The sequence below is a fragment of the Haliotis cracherodii genome, unplaced genomic scaffold (assembly GCF_022045235.1).
Source record: "Haliotis cracherodii isolate W230 unplaced genomic scaffold, xgHalCrac1.p SCAF_10, whole genome shotgun sequence".
In the NCBI taxonomy this organism is placed as follows: domain Eukaryota; kingdom Metazoa; phylum Mollusca; class Gastropoda; order Lepetellida; family Haliotidae; genus Haliotis; species Haliotis cracherodii.
The window spans coordinates 314,887-325,409 of NW_027266265.1; the positions used below are offsets into that span (position 1 = coordinate 314,887).

Here is a 10,523-nt window from a genome sequence, read left to right on the forward strand (position 1 = left end):
TGGAGTTCTACTACATGTACCTCATGACAAAAACCTCTTCTCACACCTTTCGCCTTGCAAAGGCTTCTGTGCGACAAAGTGAGTGAGTGTTTCACTTCGCCTTGAACACCATTACAATTATGTCAGAATGTGTCAGCTTTATATGAGAGGAAAGGTGAAACCAAAAACCATGGGAATGATGGTCTCAAACCTAGAAATCAGGGCAAATCGGAGATTCGACCACACGATTGTAGGATTGTTCTGGAATCATAAAGTATGCTGGAGACACAACTCGGCACCCAATGGATAGTCATTAGCCTCTTCAGACAAGGTGTATTTGGGATAGGAATGAATACAAAAGTTAATGAATACTAGTATCCATATTTATTCACATGATTTTGTTCAATATTTGTAGCAACTTTTGCTCATCGCACAACAATACGTGACATAGGCTAAAACATTCTGAAAAAGTTAACTGGCCTCAGGGCAAGCGAGCAGTGACTTGTCATCTACAACAAGAAAGATTCACATGCCCAGACTTCATGATAAACAAATCTCCTTGGTTCCTGTCCAAATGTCAGTACAGCACAAACTGCTGAGTGTAGTGTTGTCACCTGAGGTTAATTGTCTGATAAGTGATAAATGCTGCCCAAAAGAAGTTAAAGAACACCCGAATCTTTCACATTACTATTGTGAAAATGTCTTAGCATGACTGATTAACTATATTAATATGAAAGAATCCGGTGTTCTTTTACTACTTTTGAACAGTATATGATAAACATGAACATTTACCAAAAGAGACTTACCAAATATGTTTAGTTCATATAAAAAAAAAATTATTTGATTTGATATCTACAAACTAAAAGCAATTTATTTTCCTTTTTACTTTTGGCATGTTTATGAATGCACAGATTACAAGATCACCCGACCACAGTTAACAGTAGCCTTTAGTAATGTTATCATTAAATACCAGTGCATTCATATAAGATATTGGAGTTTCAAACCTATGTCATTATATATTATGTAGATAACTAACAGACCAAAGTTGTTAATACAAAATTTCAAAACTTGAATTCAAAACCCTGTATGTACATATCACCCCTTGATATATGCACATAATGGTAGTGACAGCATCCATAGTAGAAATTGCGCAATATGAGAAAATATGCGAAATACCTACCAGCACAACTACCAACCAGACAAAGTAACAAATATGTAAATATCATATCTTAATTCTAACCATTTATGTCATTAGATTTCAGGTAACCTTAATACTGAGACGAAAGAGCTGACCAATCTATGCTTCTGTCTTTTTTAGGCGGAACAGCTGCTCGGATAGCAATACGGCAGATCTCTCTCAGAGCCCTTGGGTGGAGGAGATACCAGTCTAGCAATTATATCATTCTCTGTTGAACGTCTGCTGGTAGGTATGGGTATGAAACATCAGCGTCCTTCAGAGGAGTGCCAGCAACATGGATCAGTTCTGTCATACTGATGACAACATCTTCTGGTATTCGCCTAGACTTTGTTCTTTGTGTCACAGCGTTGCCTCTCTTGAGTTTCTTGTCCTTGAGTGCCTTGTCTTTGCGTTTGCATTGTGTGTCCTTGAGATTCTTGTCCTTGCAATTCTTGTCCTTAAGTGTCTTTTCCTTCAGTATTTTTACCTTCAGTTTTTTCTTGTGTCCTTGCTCCCCAGTCGAACAGTAGCTGAACCTTGTCCAGTCTGTGGAGACCACAAGCCATATGTGGCCTCCAACCTAACCTAACTTCAAATAAAGCTCATGATTCACTGATGCTGCAACACTAAAAATATATTCCGTAGCTTCAGGAACATTCTTGGCACCGTGTACCATTACTATCGACCTCAAGGCTGCATCAGGCGACCCTCCTTGAGAAATCATCAGCTCCAAGAGCCTACCATGGCCACACCCTTTCCCACGTATATACATCAGTGTGATGAAGTCCCTGTTAAAAGGAACACCAATTATCATAAGAAACTCAACCATTCCAATATTACCGTCACAAGCATGTTCTTGAGAAGGATACTCGTTAAGCCAGTTAACATCACTCCCAGCATCTATCAGCATCATGGCTATAGAAAATACACAATGAGAGCGCATGAAAGCATCCATGATATCTTCAACTGCACGTTGAACCAGAAGGAGAGATACAACATCTTTGTTGTGTTCACAGGGATAATGTAGAGCAGCTCGTTCTTTCCCACGGCACACATAATTGATACTGGCGCCTGACTCGAGCGGTTTCCTCGCAATGCTTAGATTGTTCTTTTTCTCAACTGAAGCGTAGTGTAATGACATGACGTACAACTCTGGACGTGCGTATTTCGGATCTGCCCCGGGTTCCAGCAGTAGGATCACTACCCCATCCTCGTTCCTCTGACTCGACGCTATATGGCTGAAATAATGGCGATGAGACGTTAAATTTGAACTGACCCTCTCGATCCTCTGACACTCCCACATGAATGGGTTCCCATTCCCCCTGGAAGCTTTGTTCAAGGTGTCAGCAGTAGCTGTGTAATTCTTCAGGGTGTCCCTTATGTCTGCTGGTGTCCTGTCCCGCACAAGCGACTTCAGACGATTCATGTCTACCTCAAGGGTGGAAGGAACTCCTTCAAAAAGATACATGAAATTAAGTTAAGTGTGGGTCAGTCTTTGAAATATCATTTGGAACATTATCCCAAAACACTTTTATTTTTTTAATTTTATGTTTGTACCCCAAAAGTTTGAAGACAAAATTGTTGCTGAGTTGAAATGTGAGTATTTTGAATCTTTCAAAAAACGTATTTATAAAGTTTATTTCAAGGTACTGTTTGGTGACATTCACCTTACAATCAACACAATTAACAAAACAGAGGTTTTCCTCATGCATTTTGGCATGTTGTCCAAAGTGTTTGTAAAACTATTAAAAAGGCTCTGTAGCTCACCTGGGTTCTGAAAATGATAATATTAGATGAGAAAGGTCATACAGTGATAAACAAGAACTGAGTGAGTGTGTTTTTGACGCCGCTTTTAGCAATACCCCAGCAATATAATGGCGGGTGACACCAGAAATGGGCTTCACACATAGTACCCATGTGGGAACATTTTAATCACATGACTATCCAACCGTCCCAATATCCAACAGAAACAATATACATCATCAAATCATGTTCATTATAGTACACATTTATACCATCTTCCCGAGGCAAGGGAGTTACCTGTAAACGTCCAGTTTCCACCCTTGCCGAACTGGTTTGGAACTATGGAATTACGTGTTTATGCATAGTCCAATCAAAATCTCGCAACGAACTAGAAATTCGGTTCGTAAACAACATGGATTTTAACGTGCAGATTTCGATCGACTGCAGGATTTACAAAGGATGTATACCTTCAACTGAGTGTCGACCAAATATTTACAAGCTTTTTATCAAGATGCTCAAATGATTTGAAGCACCTCGCAAGGTAATACCCGTTTTATTAGAATACAGATCTTGATTATTAATCAGATCGTCTTGTCTGGGTGCTGCCATTTTGTTTGAAGCAAATAAAAGTGATATATGAAAGGTGGAATCTGATTGGTCAGTTGGAGGGACATAGGAGGGACATTATAACCACTGGTGGCGCTATGATCGAGCCTAGTTCAGCAAGGGTGGAAACGGTGAGATTTAAGATGTCCGAAAACATAAACTGAGTGGCAAAAGAAACGCCACCAAATAAATAATGGTCGTCTGTTCTTTTCAACAAATTTTCTAAACGGCACGAAAACATTTGGGAACACTTAGCTGGAATGCAACTAACCTCTTCCCTGTTAATATGTGCTTCACGTGATTTTCCGAGAAAAGTGAGTTTAATCACACAAAAATGCAAAATGTGCACAAAGTTACCCGTATGAAATACTGGTATAAAACATGAGCAGGGTTGTACTCTCTCATCACATGAACCCGTTTAAAACAGTGAACATGCCTCGACTAACCGCAGAGCAGAGGGATGGAGCCATCGGTATGTTGCAAATGGGAGCGACGCAGGAGCACGTTGCCAGGATCATGGGCTGCTTCAAGTGCACCATCGCCAGACTTGTCACACGTCACAGGCAAACTGGCAGTACTGCAGGCAGGCCGAGGAGTGGAAGACCCAAAGTCACGACCCCACAAGAAGACCGTTATATACGGGTACTTCACCTAAGGTCAAGATTCCTAATGTGACGTCAGCATCCGCAAACAGCCTTGGACATCCAGTCAGCAGAAGGACCGTTGCTAGACGACTCCGCCTGTATGGGCTCCGTGCCTATCGACCTTTCAAGGGCATGACGTTGACATTTCTACACTGACGTCACAGACTGAGAAAGGCAAGGACTGTACAGCAGTGGCAGCAGAGAAATTGGCGAAGAGTGCTCTTCCGCGAAGAGAGTAGGTGCCAGCTCTTCAAGTCTGATGGACGTGTTCGGATCTACCGACCGTACATGAAGGTAAAAGGTAGCAACTTAAACCAAAGTAAACACCAAACTATGTATTATATGTTATTCCACACACCTCATACAGTGATACATGCAGACATGGCTGAGTAATGGCCATAGATGGCATTTTCAATATGGCCGCCATATCGCCCATATTCATAATAGGATCGGTACTATGTGAACAAAGTTTAGAGACATCATACTTGCGTTCAATCATACAAAATTATAGCTTCATGCGTCTTGTAGTTTTAGAAAAAATGGCAAACATTTTAAAAATAACTGATAGATGGATGAACAGCTGGACTGCGGACAACATAAGTTCAACTGATTTTCAGTCAGGTGAGCTACATTAGTCTCGCTTCTATCGAGATACTTGGGGCCGCTTGAGGGTTTTAATGTTCCCTCCACCGGGCAGACCAATTATTCGTACTTATTAAATAAATACGGTAGAGAAATGTCCACAAACAATGATGCGATGAATAATGTGAAGTGTTAACATCAGACTAACCACTATACTCTCCTTTGTCTGTAAAAACCCTTAAAAACCCTGAAACAATAATATTAATAATTCCCAGGCAAGTCTCGTTGTCAACCATTTTTAGAAATGCTTTATTTCAGAGATAAAGTTTAGTCCATCGTGCAGCGTGAAGGAGATCAGGAGCTGTGGACGCCCCTAGAAACTGCATGTTTAGTTTAAACACTCTAAACGTTGTTGTTGGATAGAAACGTATCTCTGCATAAAATTATTTTTCGCAGCTCTGATTGAGTGAGTGATATAGACTTAGATTGATCTTGATCAAAACTAGTATTTCGTAGGCAGAAAGTGAATATATGGCGTATAACACCTCAGAGGCCTTACAGGCCCGTGAAGATCCGGGGTAGAATAGGTCTTCAGCAACCCATGCTTGTCACAATAGGCGACTATGCTTGTCGTAACAGACGGCTAACGGGATTGGGTGGTCTGTCTCGCTGACTTGGTTGATGCATGTCATTGTATCCCAATCGATGCTCGTGATATCAATCACTGGATGGTCTGGTCCATTATTATACAAACCGCCGTCATATGCATGTAGCTGGGATATTGCTGAGTGTGGCGTTAGACAGCAAACAAAACAGAGGCCTTAACGATGACACCCCGTTTTTTCTTTGCGTCAACTTTTATCGAACGTAGTTTAGAGGAAAGGTAATTAACAAGTAATTGCCTATAAAAATATCTATTGCCCGCGCCTCGCATACATACATGGCCTAGGCAAACCTGTAAAGTGCACGAATTGTTTGATAGGCTTTCTCAGAAGTTGTCGAATGACAAAATAGACAACATGTTTATGGATAACAACTTCTTCATCATACTCTAATAGCGACTTTTTAGTATAAATACATATGCCGTTGTCAAGCATGACAAGATTAATGAATGTTGTTGTTGCTTTAAGTGTTGTTGCTTTAATTGCCTCAGCCCTTTCGGTTGCCTGTCCTTCTTTGGGACTCATGTGAGTGCGTAGGATACACATATCTATCGTGAGTTTTAGTAGATAAAATGTCTGTTTTCGTATTGATATGATTTCATTTTTTATTTTCAGAAATTGTTAGAATTTCTGTGGCTGCTCTGTTTATATACGTTCGGGTATCTGACCGTCTCTCGGAAATAGAGTTAGTTTGGCCTTCGCTATTGCATCTTTAGGTATAAGGAAGCTTCGACAGACAGCGGATCTAATTGCAATTCCTGTTTTAACCGAGCCGGGGCTGGGGCGTGGTCTTGACATTCCAGTAACACGTGAGCAATGGTTTCAGGTTGACTGCAAGATGGGCATATCTTGTCACAGTGCTTGTTGTGGCCGAGTCTAGGGTTTGAAATGTTAACCTCAACTTTCTTTTCGTTTGAGTATGAGTATGGCTTTTGTGAATTTTCGGTTGAATTGTTTACAGTCATCTGTCGATCTTACTTGCGTTCCACTGGGCTTGCCATATTTGGACTATGGGGGGCTTTGATTTTGATTTTTATCTCTAGTTTGCGGAAGGAAATAGGCTGTATCTCCACTTTGTCTGGAGCTAGCTTCACCAGTGTGTCTGCATTTCCGTAAGGGGCGACTAACCAGCTGCTAACGGGATCGGGTAGTCAGGCTCGGTGACTCGTATCCCAAGAGAGAAGACCGATGCTCATGATTATTTCCAGACTTGATTATTTCCAGACGACAGTCATACAGCTGGAATATGGCGGGGTGCTTTATGTGTTATAATGTATATCCTTCGTCAGTGCTATATGTATACCTTAGTATGTGCTATATGAATATCCCTAATGTGTGCTCTGTGCATAGCTTTAATATGTGCTCTATGAATATCATTAGTATGTGCTCTATGTATAGCCTAAGTATGTGCTCTATGTATATCCTTCGCTCGTCACGCCGAAAACCCGGGTTCGATTCCCGACATGGGTACAATGTGTGAAGCCCATTCCTGGTGTCCCCCGCCGTGACATTGCTGGAATATTGCTAAAAACGGCGTAAAACCATACTCACTCACTCACTCACTATGTATATCTTTAGTATGTGCTCTATGTATATCCTAAGTATGTGCTCTATGTATATCCTAAGTATGTGCTCTATGTATATCCTAAGTATGTGCACTATGTATATCCTAGGTATGTGCTCTATGTATATCCTAAGTATGTGCTCTATGTATATCCTAAGTATGTGCTCTATGTATATCCTAAGTATGTGCTCTATGTATATCCTAAGTATGTGCTCTATGTATATCCTAAGTATGTGCTCTATGTATATCCTAAGTATGTGCTCTATGTATATCCTAAGTATGTGCTCTATGTATATCCTTAGTATGTGCTCTATGTATATCCTAGGTATGTGCTCTATGTATATCCTAAGTATGTGCACTTCAAGCAGTTTAGCCCACATCTTCTGTCTATCCACGCAGTCATACGCCTTTCGGAAGTCTATGAAGGCTGCATATGTTGGCTTCTAAGCGATTTCCGTGTTTCTTATATGATAGAAGTAATAGTAGAGATATGCTCCGTTGTTGATCGTCCTTTTCTGAAACCACTCTGGTTATCTTCTAGTATGCCATGATCCTCAACATATGTTGAAAGACGTTTATTTAAAATGCTGCAATAAATCTTAATCGTAATCGTAAGACCTCTGTATCAGAGTGACTCACTTCGGTCTTCAGTAGAAGCCTTCGGAATAGAGATGATGATGCCTTTACCCCAACTGGCAGGGATACACCCAGAGTTAAAGCACACTGTGAAGAGTTTGTGAAGATATTAATACACGTGTCATTACATATAACCTCCGCGGGGACGTTGTCTACACCACATGCCTTGCCTTTCTTGGCGTGGATTACAGCATACCTTACTTCTTCAATAGATATAGGCTCGCACATCGGTAGTTCATCATTCTCTAGTTCTTGTGGGGTGGGGCAGTCACTGGTGACGTTACAGTTCAGAAGTTCAGAGTAACTGTCTCTCCATGAGGACATCACAATATGAGGCTCAGTACTTTTAGAGCCATCGTCAAGTGTAACTTCCATCGGGATGTTATTCAATCGTTCACATCCAACTACTTTACCAATTTTCTTCCAAAATTGCCCCATGTCTGTATCACACAGATTCTCTAGCTCATTAAGTGTAGCCTTCACATATGTCCGTTTAGTTTTCTTACACTGCTTGTTGAAATTATTCCGTAGGGTTACATACACAGTTTTGTGACGATTTTCCTGAGCCCTTGCACTTACACCACATTTTCTCAGCTTCACACAATTTATTCCAAAGGCTGTGTAAATGTTCATCCCACCATGGTTTCTTAGCTCTATGTCGTCTTTTTCCCAAACGCGAATGGTGTAGAATAGTTCTTGATGGTAACGTAGCTGTCATTTCATCCATAACTACATTAAGAAACTCATCATGCGCTGCATCAATGTCTCTTTGTTTGTTTTCAGACGATTCTAACTTAGTGATAACAAACCCAACCTTCTGAACACAGTCTTCAGAGGACATGAACAAATCACTGACCAAGCTGGTATCAAACTTTGTCGGAGATGTATTATGCTGTGACGTCACATCGTTACACAACCTTGTGTAAAGCCGCAACGTTTCAGCCACCTCAATAGACCATCTAAGCAGGGAGTGATCACGCTTTAAAGTCACTGTGGGGTCTATGCTAGAAATACACCCTGCAGTATTTGTTAATGTCGCTGGGTCTTATCACCTGAAAATCCGTAAAATATCTAAGAGATTCATATACAGTCAACAACTGACAGCCCTAGGATGATGCCTGATAGATTCCCATATCAGTGTTACAAAATGTTAAAGGTACTTGATGATAATGGTAAAAAAAATTGGGTTTCAGATGTCAGAAATCTGTTATTTGTTTGTGGCTTTTCATATGTATGAATTTCCCAAGATGTGGGAGATCCATAGTTATTTTTATATTCATTTAAGCAAAGACTAAAGGATATATTTTGTCAACAGTGGCACCAACGTATTTATAAATCATTTTATCTTAGCAATTACAGCAAAGTAAAATCATTGTTACAAACTGAAATATGGTTAACTTGTTTTAATGATAAAAGTTTAATAGAGGTTATTGTAAACTTAGAATTTCATCACACAATTTTAATGTAAATATTTGTCGCAGGTCTAAAGACGGTGATATTGTGAGCTCCATTTGTACAAACTGTTCATCCGGGGAAGAAGAAGTCTTACTTATATGTGAAACGTATTCCCAGTTAAGGTATAAATTTCTCCCCATGTTGCAAGGTAGTTTTAAAGACCGTCAGTTAATGAAAAGTCTGCTAAACTCTGAAAATCCTGATATGATTCACGCTGTTTCTGTATTCTTAAAACGTGTCTTTACAATTAGTAATGTGTAACTAGATTTAAAATCTAATCACGTACATCACGTGACAAATGTTAATATCCAATCTGCATTGTACGTGATGCCTAAATTGCTGAATAAACTGTCTGTCTGTAATTAGTACACAGACAATTGTTACATTGCATTTCCTGTATATTCCTGCTTGAGCCTATATGTATGCTGTAATCGGTGCAATGTGTGTCCACGTGTACAGTCTCAGCTGGCCAAGGTCACATTTCCCATCAAGTCAGCTCAACTTCTCAAGCATAATTTAATTTCCGAAGATATTGCCGAAGAAATAAGAAAAAAAATTGCTTCATAATCATATTTCACAAACCTAAATGTATTTAACCAGATTTTTTTTTTAAAAAAGAAAAAAAGATATGCACCCCTTCTACATTTCGTTCCAATGGACCTTCACCATTCAACTCGCTCGCGAATGTCGAAAGTCGTATACAACTTTAAAGTGAATACATTTACAGTGTACAGATACAGATTTACAGATACATTTGCGCATGCGTCAGGTGTGATTGGACGTGTGCACATCGAGCTGGTGAAAAGAGTTCAAAATGGTCTAATACACATGAACAATAACAACGAAAACACCGTGTAAGATACACAGAACATGTGTGAGTACAAGAAGAAAGACAAGTTCTATGAATGAACAACTTCTTTATTACAATTAGTGCGAGGTTTCGGTGTAGATCCTAACACCTTTATCAAGCACGTGGTGGATAGTGCTTACTTACTTACTTACTTACTTTGGAGATTTAACGTGCGCTTTCCGACTGATACGTATTTCGCACACGGGGATAGTGCTTACTTATTTACTTACTTTGGAGATTTAAGTAAGTAAGTAAGTAAGTGCATAGTGCTGAACAACATAGGTATATATACTTATTAACATCAACGTTTATGCGGTAAGTTGATTGAAGGACACAGAGAGCTGATTAAGATGATTGGAAGCCAGTGAATGATTAATGGGACAGGGTAAACAACCACTGGCTTCCAATCATCCCAATCAGCTTCCGTGGGTTTGATGCAACTGTCAATGATTATATGACACATCACAATGATGATGAATGCACTTATTGTAACAGTATGGATAATCTGTCAGAACATATTACCAGAGAGAAGATTCAGAATTTTAATCAAGTTACTTAAAATTGGCAAATCCCCGGGTATTGATGGTATACCATCCGAATTTTTTAAACACGCTAATTCAATTTT

General features: G+C 39.8%; 1 pseudogene; it reads right to left on the reverse strand.

Annotated features, from left to right (window-relative positions):
- Window positions 1-1,614: 1,614 nt before the first annotated feature.
- Window positions 1,615-8,031, reverse strand: LOC139444423 (uncharacterized; annotated as a pseudogene).
- Window positions 8,032-10,523: the final 2,492 nt, after the last annotated feature.